The 17,353-nt window shown below is 39.7% G+C and overlaps 1 protein-coding gene across 1 annotated transcript in view; it reads right to left on the bottom strand.

The window, feature by feature from the left end:
• Positions 1-2,567, bottom strand: part of frmd6 (FERM domain containing 6) — a 31,052-nt gene extending 28,485 nt beyond the window's left edge. The window contains exon 1 of the mRNA XM_008312700.3: positions 2,372-2,567. The gene's annotated coding sequence lies outside the window, so the exon portion shown is untranslated. The remainder of the gene's footprint in view (positions 1-2,371) is intronic.
• Positions 2,568-17,353: the final 14,786 nt, after the last annotated feature.

Below are 17,353 nucleotides of genomic sequence, written 5' to 3'. Positions count from 1 at the left end.
AAAGAATAACCAAATTAAGGTCTTAGCTTGAGTCCTGGGTTGTATATTAAATATCTTTGTAGATCCAGCGGGTCACATTAAATTTGTCCATACTTGAATTTTGGAACAAGCCACTGACTGAATCACACTGCCCCACCCCTGGTTTCAAACAATGCCACGTGTAATGTGTGGTATTTTTTGTAACAGGAGGGAAAAATGAATGTAAATCCGCCAACGATAAGGAATCAAAACAAAGAGAATTGGAGGTTATATTGTGAAATTTGTGGTTTTCCATGTTCGCATTACTGCGACACCTNNNNCACATCTAATGAATGAGTCACCAAATACCTTTGTTCCCACACTTCCTTTTTTGTTTCCTACTCTGGCAGCACTCTTCCTGTCCAGGCCGCACCTGCACCATCTCTCTTTCATTTACTCCAAGAGCCAAGGCGGTGTCACAGTCGCAAAAACACAAGTTGTTTTTCTTCCTCTTCTCTACATTTACATCTGGAACAGGGAGCTCTGCGGTCTTCAGACATATATACTACAGCAGCTGATTAGTCTGCCATGTGTACTGGATGAAATTCAAGTGTTAACTCTCCTGATGGGCAATTCCCAAACTCACCACCGTATCATTTTGCAACAGGGTTTATTACATTGTATTAATGTTCTCATTATGAAGTGTCTTAGCAAGGAACATATGACTAACAGATTATTTTAAACAACCAAACATACTGTAACATCCATGTTTGCAGCTGAGGCGCCCTATGGCTATGGGCTCGGCAAATATGCCAAGCCTATAGCCTCAGGAAATAAGAGCTGTTACTAATGTTTTCTTTTAATTATTCACAATTGTGTGGACTTGATTCTTTGACAGGTGCTCTGTACATAAAACATGAACAGGGAGAAAAGGTGTAAATCAGTTTCTCAGTTAAATTACAGAAAGACCTCAAATGATTAGTCATTTCCAAAAACATTTAAGACGTACTTATTGCAGTCTTACAGGAAATACTTTTCTTCTGAATGATGTTTTTGGGAAATGGGCAAGGCAAAAAAGGAGTGACATAAAACTAAACTAATTTTATTTGTTTTTTTAGGCTAAGCTAGTGCATGCAAATGGTATCAACAGGCAGAAAACAAGAGGATTCCCATCCTTCCTCCGGACCTGTTTGTCAATATTCAACTGAAGAAAAATTGTTGGAATTCCTGAGCTAATAAATAACATATTCAGTTTACCTGTAGAAAACTAAAAGGGCCTGACCAACATTGGTACCGTGGTATTAAGGTTCTGGCATCAACAACAGTGGTTCAGAGGAATTATAGGACGGATAATTAAACAATGATATCAGAAGGAGGAAAACACAAAAGTTACACAATCGACAAGACGGTACATGACTTTCAACATGCTTACAATGTTGACTGAAGTAAATTAACAATATTGGGGAAAACACACCACTAATTGCCCAAGCTGTTCCACTTACCAACATTAAGTCTTAGTGATTTATTTTGAAGCACCACAAGGGGGAGCCCATTTTTTAAGGTAATCTGGAAAGCTGTTTGGTGAAAGCTTAACTGGTAAATTGTATGAAATGAACATGGTTTTAAAACAATACTTTAAAAAAAATTATTGGTAATGTAAATTACCTCTCTATGATAATTATGTAACTTTATGTAAGAATTTGTGGTCTCAGCTTCACCCGCACTGGAATTTGTAAAACTGTGCTGACTTACATTAAAAGGTTACTAGTGTTAGTATTTAGTTAGTTGGTTAGCATTTATCAATTTCCTATTTAGTTAGTTGGTTAGCATTTATCATTTCCTAGTACATTAGAAGAAGAATACATTTCCCAAAACTAAATCAATTCACAAAAAGAAAACATGTTAACATCCAGTTAATTAAAATGTTGGGGGGGGGAAACTGTACAAAAAAGCAGACATTTAAGTAGACACAATGTAGTAGATAACGATTTAGTGGTTCATAAATAAACAAGTCTCTTTCATTATAAAAATAAATGAAATTATGATTTAAAATCTTTAAAAACATGTTTCCGCTGAGACTGTCGATGGGAAATTCCATGTAAAACATCCTGGCTGCATCATCATTGTAAGGCAACACAACTCAGCACCTCCAATGCTACTCAGTAATGGCTCACTTACAGATTTAAAACTCCCTAAAATCTACACCAAATGCCAAACTTGCTGTAAAAAAAAAACCATTAAACAAAATTCGACTTGGTTTCAAAAAGAAAAGAAAAATCTATTTGAATGAATGTATAAGTGGTGGCATTTAAGTAACTGCTTTAAAAAAAAACTCAAGGATGACGAATAAATAGGGTTATATACACTAAAACAAGGAGAGAGCATCCAGCATGGCAAAATGGGAAAAACTTACCGTTTTGCGAGAATAAGTATTTCCTTTATGTGTGTAATTCCAAGAAATTCAAATGGGGTTCTCTGAGTAGTTTGTAAAAAAGTAATATGAAGTAAAAATCCACACGGTTAAGGAAGAATTCACCAAGTTTTCGGAAGAGGACTCGAAGCTCTTGCTACTTTTCCCTCACTACCACATTCTGTACCCGCTGGAACTCTACGGAGCAGATAGGAGGACATGTGCGGAGGATGTAAATCGAAATATAGGGGGGAGCGATAAAAAGTAAAGCCCTGAAAAATTATACAATCAACATTTTAAATCTTAATAATAACACATTATATAGTAACATTCTTTTAATACTGCCTGGCATTTATGTTATTATATTATTGTATGTTTGCTACCTTCTAAGTATCTAGCGGTCGCAGTATGAACCCCCTGCCTGGGGACAGACTTGGTATGGTCCACGGCTGCCTCTCATTCCATTCCTACAGACCCGAGCTGCTGCTGCGTTTCTGCCGCATTAATTTTGGAAGTCGCGGTGGGGAGAAATAGCAACAGCGTCGTCTGTATGTCTCAAAAGCGCGCCCAAGAAAGAATAAATGAAAACTTGAGTGATGTAGGTCGGTTATTTTAATCACTATCTCTGTACAGATGCAAGTATATATTCTTATTTTAAAAAAGTGTTGTAAAAACAGTACATAGTTTCACACGGTTGCTTCAGAAACTGGTTTAAACCAGATTATGAAAAGTACTAAACTGTAAGGATGTCATAAATCTTTCAATCAGTAGGGCTTTTAAAACTTAGTTAAAGCCGCCTACATATGATATATACTATGACACGTCTGCCTATGGCACTGTAACTTAAAGCATCACAAGTAAAAATGTATTTTGCACCCAGATAGCAAAATATGTGGTCCATATCCAGTACAGTTGACATTTTAGTATGACCCACATGTGACATGGGTTGATGGCACAAGTGCAGGCCACAGCATTGCCATGTCAACATAAAAGCCATTAAAAGTCATAAAACTATTCTTAGGCCAAATACTGTGGATGCGCTGTTAACAGTTTGCCAATAATGTTACAAAGATCTCTGGGCCACATTTTCTGTTTTATAGGTAAACCACTTTAGGCTACATCCATTTACACCAAGAAGATTAAAAATAAAACCAGCAATACAGCAAATAAGAATTTTAAGTTTTTGTTTAGGTTATTTAAACTTAATCAATAATTATAAGAGATAATGTGATAAGAACACGCACAAAGAAATCTCTGTATTTATTGACCAATTATTTCTATCAAGCAAATGATTGATGAACTAGATTGATCAAGCAGTAAAGCAATAATTATCAACAACCACCCAAAGCGTTCTCTGGCGAGTGAAGAAATCCTGACAAATGTTGCACATTTTCTGTGTCCTTTTCATCACAAATACACAAAAGTACTGCCTGCTGTTCTGAATAGTCTTTCATCACGACCAGAAACTAATATTGGGTTAAAAATTGACCACATTACTTACATTTACTTTACTGGACTTTATTCCTGTTCCTATACTGTAGTGTGTAATCACCAGCAGTAGTAACTTCTCACTTAGGTACTTATGATCCTTGACCAAATAGGGCAAGATGATGATATCTTATTGCACTGTGTTTCAACAGTTTCTCAAGCAGTTAATTGTTGGAGCCCAACATTAAGTATTTGTGGTTTGCATTTTCTTTTTTTCCTTCTTTTTTGGCCAGGAAATAGATTACAGGTGAGCTTAGTTCTTCATAGGTCCTTTTCTGTTGTCACTTCAAAGCTTCACACACACTGAGCCAGACGAGGTTTTAGCTTGACCTGAGCAGGCACTCTTCTACGCCTTTTTCATGTACACCACATTGCTCTCTCTCTCTGACAAGCAGTTGGAGCAGGGTCTGAGCCCCTGCAGCACTAATTACAGGTCACCATGTCAACTATAAGAGGGGCTCTTACCTCTTTTAAGCCAAGAGCTGACATCATGATGGGGGAGGAGGGAGCTTTATAAAGGAACAAGTAGGATACAGTACAAATAAGTTGTGAAGCATTGCCATTCTGAGGATAAATTGTCTTGTCTTTAATATTTGTCAAGTTGACTAGAGTTACCACCCTATAACATATGCCACGTTTATTTTTCAGAAAAAAACAAAAAACAGGCTTCATTAATTCATGGGACCAAACTTGAGCTCAAAGGGCTAAACCTCATTGTCTCGTTCATATGATTCACCCATTTATGGACAAAAGGTAAGTGGTTACCACATGTGACCCAATATTTGGGGACTTAGAAGCTATATAGGCCTAGTAATCCCATGTGGATACTAATGAACATGCCGGCTGGGTGCAGCACTTTTTGGTACTCTTGCCAAAAATAAAACGCCAACACAACCAGATTCATGTAAATGTAATTTGGTTAAATATTAAAACGTCCTAGGTTCCGTTACTGAATATACAACATTCGTGGTAAAAGACATGCAAGCATGATAAATAATATAGTAGTGTGCCACTCCAGACATGTTCTACCCATTACATCACCGCTCCACCTCCCTCTTTCACTCTTTGTCTACATCCGTCCTCCATTGATTTGATTAGCTTTCTCTGGCTGGGCTGCAGACACCACTGGGAGCAGCTTGGGCTGTTTGTCGAGGCAGTGTTGAACTAATTGAAATAACTCCCTCCCTCTCTCCCTGGGGAAAGATGAGTGGCCGCCCACCACACTTTAGTCAATGTGAAGAGACCTCGCCATCAGCACTTCACTGGGTTTTAATGTCACAGAAGCAGCCAGTTTTGCAACTAAGCAACGTAACCCCAACAAATTACAGTGAAAACTTACACTTTACGTTAACAACATGAACATTCGTGAACATTCAGTATCAGGTCAACCTATGTCCTAGCTTGAGCTTCACTCTCAGCCTCTAACTGGTAGTTAAGCAGCCAGTGCTGCCAGTCTGTATTTTCCTGTTAAGACAGAGGTCCATTAGTGGCCAAACCTGCTGAAGTTGCTGAGGTATAATAGTAAACAAGCAGAAGGGTAAGTGGAGATTTGATGTGCCCTTTGGGTCAGGAGTGTAGTACCCATTTAGTACCCAGCCAAGAATCAGACCATTGTATCCTAAATAAACTGCTTAAAATGAAGGGGTAGAACCACCCATGTCAACGTTGTAAGATGTTCGGCTTGTTACCCGAGGATCCACCCCAGCTGTGGTATGTTGGGCATGCACCAAACTTTTCCCTCACTCTCCCTTAAATGTGTACATATGTCTGTAAATCCACTAGTCAAACTGATTCTTCTGCTTCTTAAAGCCAAATATGTTGACTCAAGGATTGGAGAATGTGCCTCACCTTTACTGCTGTCAAAGGTTAGGAGAAACAGATTTGAGGGATTGTGAGGTATCTTCAACAGATTTCATGGAAATTTGATTTTGCTCCCACTGCTAGTCTGTGTATTTCTTTTTTTTAAAACTGGATATTATGACTCCTTTGACTGTTCTTTCCTGCTACAAATTAAAACCCAACAACAAGATTGTTTCTTTTTTACCTCCTTTGAGCTCGGATGTGCAATCTGAGAATCCTCGAGTTCCATCAAAGCAAACCAGATGTTGTCCAAGTGTGGTGATCTGGTGCTCTGTTATGTAAGGACACATACCAGTCTAGTTGAACAATGCTGGGTCAGGAGAGGTGAACGCCTCCCTCTTTTGGGGGCTAGATCAAATAGAAATCTCAGCGCTAGCTCTTATGTTTATCAAGTAATTCTTTTACAGAATGACTCTGGATGTAGACCAGTTGCGGTGGAATACGGCAAAGTGTGCAGGGGCAGTTGCATGGGTTTCTTGAGTCAGTAATCTCAACCCTCTGGGAAATTTCGGGGAAACAAATGAAAAATCTGCATGGACGGCACATTAGAGAAAGTGTTACGGTCAGAGGAGGGCTACGGTGCACTCCAGAGCGCCGTAATTCTGTTGGAGAGCAGAAACAGATCTCTAAAACTTTTAAGAATGAACTTCCTCATCCTGCATGATTGGAAAGGAGAGTGCAGCCGTAATTCTGCAGCCCAGGTGGGCTATAAAGTTAGTACGAGAGCAGTACTGTAAAGAAGAGGAGGTGAGAACCCCTGCAGATGGATGTGGGCATTGATCTGTGTTATTGTGCTCCTAAGACGCTGTCAAAGGATCTATTAATTCCTGCCTGGCACCGGTAATGGCATTGTAAGCAGACGAAATGGTGCAGAGATGAGACAGCTTGTTGTATTGTCTAATTATTACACACACACACACACACACACACACAGACACAGACATTGCAGCATTTTGCTGCAAATGCCAGAAACATCCCTCTGAATTCTTCTTTATATTTGAACACTGTTTGTTCACCAAGACAATAGGCGCCGCTGTGATGCTGACACAAAGGGGCCCAAACATTTGTCATAAAACACCCAAGTCATCCTGCCCACATCTGCATAGTCACCAGATCACTACCACAATTGCTCCATTCACCAGAGGACCCGCCGTGCAGTACAAAAACAACGGGGAATGAGAAAGAATACATCTATATGCAAAGAAAGAAAGTGCATGAAAGAGAGAGAGAGAGGGAGAGAGAGCAAAGGACAGGACAGAGTGCAGGGTCTGAGTCACCAGATGGTACAGTGAAGAGAATACACAATGGTAACACTACACTCTTCATTCTGTGCACGCTTATGTCAGCCCATAGTGGAATACGGTGCAGGTCAGAGGTTGAACGCAGCATTGTGTTGTCAGCGTTATGTTTTATCACTCACTCCTGCTGATCTAAAGATGCCATTGTTATTATTATGCTGGAATCAAACCTCCACATTGGTCTAAAAGACATAAGACTTACCTTGTTCATACACTGTAGACCAATTAGAAAATATAAATAACAAAACCTTATGTGTTCTGTGAAGAACCGGACTGCTGTTGGAGCGGCAGAGGACCATGAAACTCTGGCAGGTGCCTCAGACAATGTGGTATTTCGTTTTGATGAGGTATATCATTTTTAGACGTCTTTTTCTGTGAGGTTCCCTGACAAACACGTTCATATTTTCCTAAAAAAGTAAAGACGGGGAGTTTTTCTTACATTAATTAAAAGGTACATAACTTGTGGTTATGTGGTGAAGGAGAAAGCAATAATAATAATAATTATGAACTAAAATAGAAATGTAAAGCAAATATGTGTCTGATCTGAAAATCATCTGTCATTGCTCATAATTGAAGACTAGAATAGAATTGAATAGAATAGCAGGGTAAGAAAATTAGGTTAGCAGCTCCAGCTAAGATGTCCAGAAATGAAGCAAATTGCAGAAATAAATAAACAATACAAACCATTAAATGAACCTAAAACAGCTGAGTGAAAAAATAAGGTGAATAAATCTAAGGATGTAAATAACAAGTAATGTATTGATAAGGATAAGTTAATTAAGTCCATCAAGACGGCAGCAGACCTCAGTAACAAACTCAGGGTTACAACGAGGAGCTGTAAAGAAGATGAAGAGTGAAAATCAGAGCAGTAAGAACAGCCTTGGCTGTGGATTCATTAACAGCACACAGCACATGGTTCTGCCTGATGTGATCATTTCATTTCTCAGTACAGTTCTCTCTGACAACATGCGTCCGAAATGCAAATGCGTGTGAGTGTTTGGGAAGCAGAGGAAACTGCCGGTCCTTCCTACACTGCATCCACATGGATAATGCAGCAACATGGGGCTGTGCTGGTGGCTGTGAGTCAATATGGGCCTGATCTAAGCACCAGCTGTCAAACCTGGCTGTGTCCACGCAGTCAGCTGGCACACAGTCAGCTCGACTTGCACATTTAATATACAGTATTGCACAATGGATTACGAACATTTTTGGAATTGCACCTCCATGAACGTTTTGTCAATATTTAGATTAATTTTAAGCTTATAGCCTGTTTTATAGATTAGCTAAAACATAAAAGTGTAACTTACAATAAAGTAGCAGTAGATGTACTCCCTTGACACCATCAATTCTAAAATAAAAAATAAATAAACGTTACAATGTTCAGTATTTTATCATCCTAAATATAAAACATCACCTATCTCTAATATTCCATTTTGTGTCCATCTATCTATCTAGCTACCTAGATAGCTACATTGATAGCTAGCTAGCTAGCTACATTGCAAATATTGCCTCTGTATTACATCACACTGCTGCCAGTTTATAAATGTTCCTTATTTATTCACTCTTATTTATGCTGCTTTGTCAAAGATATTGAATAGTTACAATAAAGAAATGATTTACAAAAATAGGCTGATATTTCTAAGCACTTCTTTTCAAGGTATTGATAAAAATTAGTCTTAGTTTCAAAACCAGTGTCAGATGTGAGCAAAGACTTATGATAAAAAAATCAGCTTCCAAAATCAGTGTATGAGCCAACTCTTGCAACCATCCGTGTTCATTGTTTTTCTGTTAATGTCTGTGTGTCACCTTCTCCAATGGTTGACCTGTCATTAAAGTCACTGATGGTTCACGTGCCATAAATTATTGATTTCTGTCATTGAATGCTAAATTTATATGTGCTCTGCCCACGTGTGATCTGGTTGAACAATAAAAGATCACAACAGGAGAGTGCTAATGGGACTTTTCATATGAATCATAAACATGTATTGATTTTCAGAGTCTCTCGGAGCAGGTTGGACTCTATGGTAGAAGATCAGCAGATTGGTGTAACTCGATGCTGGTCAGCTGAAGATGGCCTTTGAGCCTTTGAGCAAGGTAAGAGAGATGTGATGCATGGACGATTTAGAAGGTTGTCCTCAGGCGGAGTTGGTCACAGGCTTTGTCCTTTTTCCTGTCACTGGCAGATTAGTCTTGGCTTCACTGATGGATGGACAATAAATTTCTTTCATTCCAGTGCAGCATGAGTTCCTGCAGCATGAACTCATTGTATTTGTGTTTGTATTGAAGTGGATAAAAATAGCACACGTGTGACCTTTTAAAGTCCCACCACCTGAGCCTGCAGTAGAGGTCGCTCCATTGTGTACACGCTTTATTTTCGTATTGTCTGGGAAAGGAGGTTAAAGTCTGTCAGCAAAACAACAAAAAAAAAGAAGCTCTCCCCTCAGACTGATGTCCTGCTCAAACACCTTGAAAACCTCATTTACCCGCAGCCACCATCAGTCTGCCGAGTTACAGGCGATTAGCAGCAGACTGAAAGAGCGGAGTTTATTGTTACTTCGCGGCACATCCGAAGTCCATTAGGATGAATTAAGATGTTTACTTTTTGGAGAAATCTGAACTGCAGCTCTCAGTCAGCAGGTTATTGTTCTCCTCACCACAGGTCATTGGTTGTTGGTGACTCATAAATCACCTCAATGTCACACAATAAGGTTTATGGAGCGAATTCAACCAATGTTAGGTGTAGCTGTTAGGATTAGTGTTGATTGTAATTGCTGATCCTTCCAGGCTGTAGAGGTCAGCGAGCTGGAGGCAGCAGAAAGGCCGGAGGCTCAGGAGAAACAAAACAAACACCTCCTCTCCAGCTGCATCCCCGCAGCATGGAATGTGCATGAAAGTTTTTTCTGGTCTTAATTGTCATTGTGTACTCTCAGGAGCTGCAACACAAACAAACCAAGGCATGCATCAAACCACAGCACGCATTTGCATGAGCAGTGCAGCTGTAGCTAACGTTAAATGGCTAACGGTTAAAGTTAACTGAACACGGCCAGGTCATCTGACCCTTCTGTTACGACTCCCTCCCCCGTCACTGCAATAAAAACATTCTCTGAATAAGTGACCTAGAGGTTGGCTTTAAAGTAAAAGTGAGGATCTTAGCTGTAGAAAAAAAAACAAAAAAACAAACTTCCGTCTGCTTGAACTTACAAAATCATCCATTTCATTGTTTGTAGCGGAGAAAACTAGCTTCTGATATTGGCGACAATTGAGCGGATATTTCTATATTTTTTGGAGTGAACAACTGGTTCTTGATAATTTATAAAGTCAGACAGAAAATATTTGACAGGGGAATTTTTTCCTTTTGAAAGCTCAATAATTCAAAATGCTGCACTGTTACCATTTAATTACTGGTCTCTAAGATTTATCATGTTTCCATGTTCCAGCTGTTAGAGCTTTAGTGTGAAAGCACCTAATTGCATGTTAACACTGTTATAAATTAAAAGAAAATGTTCCTGGCTCCATGAAAATGAAATATGTGGTGCAGGATGGCGGAGAAAATGCACATGCAAGCATTAAATAATGGTATTAACCCAACCCACTGTAAAAGATGCCAAAGGAAATGACATTAAAATGTACACAGTTTTCACCACCAAAGAATGGAACAATGTTGGATTCACCTGCAGTCTCTACAGTAAACTATGAGGGTTTTTTATTTTTGATTTCTGATTTTTGCACGTTTGCTGATGATTGTGTGTTTGTTTAGATATTTTCTAAGTAAAATACAGCGGTGACAGTAAGATGTTATTGTTTACGTTGAGGTGGAGAGGCCAACTGTAAACCCAAAATACAAATAAAGTTTCAATGTTTTTTTTAAACCAAGGACATACTAATTAAAAAATATTGCCTTTTGAAACAGGGCCCTAGCTTAGCAGTAAAAATGTAGCAGCAACAGTCTCCTAGTTAAAAACCAAATCATCAATTCATTCTACCAGTAAATACAACAAACATATGCATTTTACAGAAAAAAATCTTAATATTGCTTTAGGAAAACAGTTCGTATAGTTTCAGTTCAATGTGAAAACAATGTTACTAGCATAAAGCTAACACTATTTAGCATCTTGTATAGCTGGGCTAACAAAATTGAACAACAGTATTTCCAGGCAGTAGAGAGGTTATCAACATATAGTAAGTACACAAAATTACTCCTCTAGCGTGTTTCTTACAGCCGTTTGTTGTTCAAAGCTACTGATGATTGAAGAGGTGCATTTTTCATAGTAGTATTTCTTCTTCTTTTCTTTTCTTTTTCTTTTTTTTTTACCACAAACCTTCGTAAGTCAGTTTTGTTGATAGGTAAGAGTTTACATTAAGACTTGACACAGGGCCAAAAATCTGCTGTTGTATTTTACATTTGGTGCAGTGCTGTGGCTCGACTGCAGTGACAGGAGATCCTGGGAAGTGTCTCTTGTTGACCAAAATACTTCAACAACCTTGGTTTTCAGAGTTTGTTTTCATTCTAAACCAGAGTCCTTGTCTTTATTCCAAACCCAGAACTTCTGTTATAAAAACACACCATCGCTACAAGACAAAACAGGATACAACTGTAAACACGTCGCTCCAGTAAACAGACAAACCCAGAACTTGAACAGAGAGTGGCATGTTGTTCCAAGGGAGGAAAAGGGGGCGAGAGCAAATATTTGTCCTCACCGTGGAGGTGTTTGGGTTTCAGGTGCCTCGTCCAAAGTCCAGAAAAACCTAAAATTAGTCTTTCTAAAACTCTGCCCATCGAAACCTAAATGAGCAGCAGCAGTTTGTGCAAACATAAATCCTACACTGTCAGATGTGACCCGGCAGGTGTTGTTGGACCTTGAATTACTTCATGCATGTGTTTCTTTTTTTGTTTTGTTTTTTGCTGGGATAAAGTAAGATTATAAATCCTGTTGACGCAATTTGTGGAGCCTGTGAAAGCTTCCTCGTGCTTCCCTGTCAGAAACATAACACACACTGATAAAGACGAGTTAACTCTTCTCCCACATGCCTGACTCCCCGTGTGTTATGTCTCCACAGGCTGAGACAGAGCCAGAGTCAGGTATTGGAGGGAAAAGAGGAGGAGGAGGAGGACGAAGAGGAGGACTCTGGATTAAATTTACTGAGACAGGGTTTCGTGTGCAGTTCTGTGAAGTCTTCAGGGATTACTCAATGAATCAGCAACTTTTCTGATAACAGACCACTCATAAATCCTGACGTTATTAACACTGCAGCATATTTATAACAGCTCCACACTTGTCACCCGAAATGGAAATATTTGGGCTTTTAAATCCTCCCACTCTGAGCTATTCTTAGCAGAAAACACATTAACGATCCTGTAAAACATTAGCTTTTATCGCGTACTGTAATGAGTGTTTACACCAACGTGTGTCACAGTTAACGCTGCTACTGTTAATGTGCTTTTAAGGCGTCACTGGTTGGTGCATGCCCACAAATTATTTTTTATCCCTCTCCTTCTCCACTACAGTAATAGCGCCTCCAACTGGCTATGGAAAAATATTTAAAACATTGCCCAATCACAACACATTTGAAAAGAAAACCATTTGTTATTGGTTGAAAAATAAAATCAAAGATATAATTAAGAGTCTAGCTATTAGCAAAGGCCATAGCCTATTATTATATCTTTGAGAATACAGAGGAACCTCCACTTATGTCAAATTCTGTTCCTATGGAGGAACGTAACCTGATTTTTGCCATAAGTCAAAACTTGATTTTGATTGGACCAGGGCTCAGTGTACGTAGAGAGGTGCCGAAAACAGATGTTTAATATCTGCATCATGTTGACCTCACTGGTCATGAATCAACACTGCTCCACTGGCTCCTTAACTGAAGATGGTGTTTCTTTTCTTGGTTTAGGTTTGATTGGTGGTTTCATTAAGGCACGAGTACCGATGACTGCAGGGACGTCATGTTTTCTCCGGCTGATTAAAATGGAGCTTTAAAACCTTCAAGGCTGTGATTTAAACAATGAGGGGAATCACGTCCTCTTCAGACTGGGAACACACTCCACAACTTCCACAGTTTTACAGGTTTTGACAAAGGCCTACACACTCAATGCGATGAATGAAAGACTAGGAATCACACACTCAACAGCTACACCTGATGGAGGATCGGAGAACTGAAAACGTCAAACCAACAGAAGCCAATTGAACGCATCAAAATGGTGTGCGACATCTTGCGAAGGGATACAGGGGGGACAACAGTTGGGTCTCACATCCAGCCTACGTCCAGAGTTGACTATGATGGACATCGTCTCAGGTCAGTTTTCCTTACACGCCTTTTTTCCTTACAAATTTTGTACCAAGTAGCCATGATGTACGCCTTCAACAAGTGCAAACGCACGCAGACTTCGAATTACAGGTAAAATCGGGAAAGAAATCTCGCCATGATGTACGCCTTCAACAAGTGCAGACGCACGCAGAATCACAGGTAAAATCGGGAGAAAAATCTCTACAAGAAATCTTCTAGTGTGTCGTCAGCAAAGATGTACCTGACCTAAAGTACCAGACCAGTACCAGTACCAGAGTGACAGCAGATTCCCACAGAGAATCAATACTTCTGTCAGAACGGTGAAAGCTTTGGAAATGAAGAGTAGAGACAGGCAAACCTTTACTTTCCCTCAGTTGATGTGGAACAAAAACAAAGTGGACGCTCTCCCGAGACATCGATTTAACCCCAGGAGGAGGCAGGATCTGAGAGGCCAGGCTTTTTATGTCTCAGAGGGACTTATTGACCGAAGGGACCGTCCCGTTCACTCTGCTCTCCGGAGCGTGGAGCATTATGAACTCACACAAAAGACTCGATGTTTGCATCTTATGAATCCCTTTAATGCATCTCCTATTGTCCTGGGAGAGGCTAGAAATTGGCTCAAAAGTACTGAGGTACATGGGGTTTGTGATGTTGTAATGCTGGTCCTTTGTGTATTTAAGGTTCATTCTTCAAAATAAAACGTTTGTAGTTGAGGTTTGTAATCAATGGATTCCTACCTTAATGAATTCCTGCCATCCTGCTTCAAAGAGTAGATGTTAATGGAGAAAGACAAACAACACACGACTGTGACGGACAACTGGTCAGAGAGAGAGTCCGTCTCAGACATCAGCCAAACAGTGAACCAAAGTCATGGTGCTTTTGTTACAGTCAGTAATTGTAAGGAGACATTGACAGAGTGTAGGGCTGCATCTGACAGCAGGGCATGATGGGAGTGCTCAGGGGTCTCCGTGCCCACCTCCCTCTCTCTGTTGTCAATCTACTGCATCTGTTGGAAGACTTTCATATTCATCTTCTATACTGACATTCCATAGGTTCATGGAGGTGAAGATCTTAATCACACAAAGCCTTAACTCCATTTTTACAGCCTCCAAAAATGAGCAGTCAACACAGTCAGAGTTTCCCACAGACCCACAAAACCAAAAACAGACAGGGTCAAAAGACACAAATTAAGAGGCCAACGACCCCTCCATGACTCTGGGCCGAAGATGGTTGCATCATTTCACGACACAGTGTCCTCACGGTTGGCTCAAACTGAGAATCCATTGTGAAGGGACAGCTCTCACCCTTTCTCTCTCTCTCTCTCTCTCCCTGTCCTTGTCCTCAGATGGTGTCTGTCTTCCCACCCGTCTGTGTCTCCGTGTTATGATTCAACACCAATACATTTTCTCTGTGTCTCCGTGTTATGATTCAACACAAATACAGTTCAGACATTTTTTTATTTATCTTATGTTCCTGTATTACACTAGGTTCAAGATCAACAAAAACAACAGAACATTTGAGCGTGGTCCAGAATAAGCTCAGCTCTAATCTGAAACCATTCCTTTAAGTGCGGGGGTCATCTAGACCTCAGTGATATCATTATCAACATGGCTGCTGCTCTGTAATCTTGTTAGTCTTTAAAGGTTGACAGATATGACAAGACGTCTGGGAGAATGTCAAGGTCAAGGATTAGGAGATTTTTCCATCTGTTTTGTAAGCACATTCATGTGGAAACTTTAAGTGAGATATCTGTGTCTGCGTGGTCAGACACGTCTTCATGTTCTTCTTCACTGGATCATCTCAGAGGTCTTCCTCTTTATCTGCATCTCCAGCTCTGGGATAATTGATATTCAACTCCACCTTCAGCTCAGCCTCCTGTATTTTTACAGCCACTCTCACAGCAGCTTCCAGTAGTTTAGCAGCTTTGTCAAAATAAGCACAGGATTAATCACAGGGAAATTTATTTTTCCTTCATCCTCCTGTTTTTTTTCCAGCTTCACATCTTGGAGCGAGAGCATGAGAAAACACCATTAATCCTATTTTTATGCTGGTTCCATTAGTTTCATTAGCGTCAGTGCAGGAAGATCCTCGTCTTCATGTGTAATAAACGACATCTAATGATGAAAGCGACTGAATCAGGAAGTGTTTCTTTAATTATTCATGATCAGCTCTCAGGAAGCTTTTTATCCTTTTGAAAAAACAAACAGACAAACAGACAGAGAGAGAAGCTGAGTCCACATACGGATGATGATGATGATGTCACTCCCTGTTCAATCCGTCACTGGGCGCCACAAGAGGTGGTGCTAATGGTTGGGGTTAAAAAATGAGCTTTTCATTAATCTAACAACACACACACACACACACACAGTTTTCATCCTTGACAGTTTGTTGTGCGTTTCTTCTCTGTCTTGTGGTTTTCTCCTTGGTTTTGATGTGTGCGAGCAGACTTTGTCCTTTTTGATGTTGGTTTAACGTGCGGGAGAAGAGAATAGTCTCTTTTCGTTTCCAGGCCGTCGCATGAGATCTTAACCTCACATTTACCCCGTTTTTTCAAAGGCCTGTGTGAAGGAAAGTCAATGTGTCGCTGCTTTTGAAAGAGCTTCACATTGATCGACTTGATCTTCAGCAGGGGTGTAAAAACTTTTTTCAAGGACTTATGGATATTGAATACAAATGCACCGCACAATTTTCTGTAATTGGTACAGATATAAAATGATCAAAGTATCGCAGATTTTAGCACATTGCTACAACATTTGTTTTCTGTCTGTTAAAGGTTAAGATATACATATCCAGTTTGGGAGGTTCAAACAAAAAACAGCATTCTATGACACTTCCAGAAACAATAGGAAGAACGAAAGTAAATTAGCTTAAAACTTAGCAATAATTTTAGCAGAATTTGCCAGAGAAAATTAAATAATTATAAAAGATTTAAACCTACATATGAAATCAAGAAAATATATCTGAAAATTGATTAAATAGTAGCTGCACAATAAAGAAACAATGTATAGAAACAATTATTCAAAAACGTTGCAAAAGATTTGGCAAGCAGCTACGGTAAAAGCACAAACAAAACAAAAAGAAAATCAATTTATTTAACGTGAGGTTGTGAGATTGAAATTGGCTGTGATGATTAAAACTAGCAAAAAAGCCAAGTTAGCTCCAATCTGTCATAATAAGTGCAAAAAAGAATAACTATAAGAAATAAAGCTCTTCATAACCAATAAATAAAATTAAACAAAAATTACTAAACTTTAAAACGTTAACGTGGAGTTGAACAAAATGCATTTAACAACTCGAAGTGAAAAGGTCGCAGAAATGACATTACATCAGCCAACAGCCCAGGAGACGACGTGTCCATGACGACAGATCAGGACTAACTCACAGCTTCACTCAGACCTAATTACGACTCCCTGAGTGAGAGAGTGAAAAGAGCAGTGAGGGAGTCGTGCTGTGGAGACAGACGGAGCCTCATCCAGCTGCGTGTCTCCCTGTGCAAATGCCATCCATAACACAGCGTGTCTTCACCATGCACCGTAGGTCTGATGATCTGTCACCGTCTTCCCAAAAATGAACTCCACCTCCTCAGTCACAACACTGTCCAAATACACATGTGAGTATTTTTACAAGTTGCAGTGAGTCGCAGTGACCGATGCAGGAGGTGACGACACAGGAGGTGGACCAGGGTGATGAAGGGCGCAGGAGTCGGTCATCGTATTGATCTGAGACACGGGCGATAGAGTGCTGACGATAAAGAGTCGCTTCTCAAGATGTACAGTTATCAGGCAATACTTCAAGAATGCAGTAGAGACCCTGCTGACTGATCAGAGAACTTATCATGTGTACTTTTAAAATTCATACTTGGATTTAACAACTTTTAAGGTGGAAACTGTTTCAAAACTGTAGAAATCCCTGCAGAAATTGAACAGGTTATTAAAGGTTTTACTGACATTATTACGACGTTTAAAAATGTCCAATTTCTTGTTGAAACAAGTCTTTAAGTTGATGTAACCATGCTGCCACAACAGAGTAGGAACTCCCCCCCGGGAACCCC

The sequence above is a fragment of the Cynoglossus semilaevis genome, chromosome 1, assembly GCF_000523025.1.
Source record: "Cynoglossus semilaevis isolate Cse_v1.0 chromosome 1, Cse_v1.0, whole genome shotgun sequence".
Lineage (NCBI taxonomy): Eukaryota > Metazoa > Chordata > Actinopteri > Pleuronectiformes > Cynoglossidae > Cynoglossus > Cynoglossus semilaevis.
This window is presented reverse-complemented; position numbering and strand designations above follow the sequence as displayed.